Genomic DNA, 1,594 nt, shown 5'->3' on the forward strand with positions numbered 1-1,594 from the left:
GTGGGAGTCGACCTTGAACCTTTGTGTTCATGCCCACAGACCCGATGTGGAACTTATCATGGAAGCTTCTTGTTATAATAATAATCCCCTTGTGATAAGTCCATCTAGTATCTATGTTTGGTCCTTCGCAATCGTGGTTCCGACCATATTGCTCTTGTTTGATCCATTTATCGGACAAGTTAAAGTACTTGTCTTCTTCAAATCGTTTCACCTGTTCAACCTCTACATTGATATACCTTTGAGTATTACCCTCTGGTATCTCGAGAATATCCCGGAACTACATAACCTCTTATGAGTTCTTCATCAAATATTATTCTCGCCCATTCAAAAATTTCCATGTGTTCTGAGTTGTTAGACACCCGAGAACACCGACAACTGATTCGAGTCTACACTTTCCTTTCCATTGTTTTGTTTAGCCTTTCTTGTAACCTAACATAGCTGAGCAGTGATAATTCCCTGCTTCTGTAAACACCTCGGTGTACAGACTCTGTCAGTAAGACCTTGTTACTGTTGTTGATGACATTCCGGTAGCCACCGATGGATGAGAACTTAGCCTATAGGTCCGCCTCGTCTTGACGAGCAGGAAAATGGTTCTCTTCGTCCCTCGCCCATGGTACCAATGTTGTTACCAACATAACTAATAGTCTATCCTCTGACCTGCCTTGCTAGCATGACCATGCAAATGATAGGACCCTTCCTGCTTTTAACCCACATGGTGGGCCCATAACCCATAGTTCCACAGGATCGAAACCTGACTCTCCAATACATCCCTGTTTCCAAAGTTATCCCTCGCGCTTGGCTTCGTATGTAATTCACGAGCCACCTTCCTAGTGATTTGCTCTAGTATCAGACACAATACTTATTCTCATTGCTCCGAACCCCTTTTCACCCTCTGTTTCAGGCAACGAACAATTGCCTAACCTCTTAAAGCTTCTTATTGCACCTCCTTACCTTGCTCTCAATGTCTTTCCTGAATTTCAATTCGAGGGATGCCTCTACGCCACGTTCACTGAGATAACCCCAGGTACCTATCTTGTGTTGGACTACGTCCTTCCCGAGTCTTTCCCCCATACTCCAACACTTAAATCTCGGGACGAGATTTCTTTTAGTGGAGAGAATTGTGACGCCCGGATAATTAAGCTACAGTAATCCCCTGTTAATGGTGCCATGTCATCACATTTACTGTTGCTAAATCCCACATTGTTTTAAACCGTTTCAAATTTCATTTTTCAAATTAAAGTCAAAATTCAAAATTCTCGAACAGTAAAACTAAAATGTTCACCTTTTAGCAAATAATCCAAAACTATTTACTGTTAAGTAACACAACATCATCATCATTTCTAAATGGTCCTAATGCATTTTAACAGAGCAAAAACAACCTTTAAAAATGCCCTTTTTATTATTGAATAAATTAAAATGAACTCCAAAAATGCCCAATTTTTTGTGGCAGTGCTGGATATTGCAAAGTAATTATGTGACCAAGTTTCACATTTTTGCAAAATCATATGGAAGCTCAAAATATTGCTAAACCCTGCCTGTTTGTAAAAACAAAATTGAAAAGGCCACTGTGCACTGGCCTAAGTACACAGTGCCT

This window comes from Triticum dicoccoides, chromosome 7B (assembly GCF_002162155.2).
Source record: "Triticum dicoccoides isolate Atlit2015 ecotype Zavitan chromosome 7B, WEW_v2.0, whole genome shotgun sequence".
In the NCBI taxonomy this organism is placed as follows: domain Eukaryota; kingdom Viridiplantae; phylum Streptophyta; class Magnoliopsida; order Poales; family Poaceae; genus Triticum; species Triticum dicoccoides.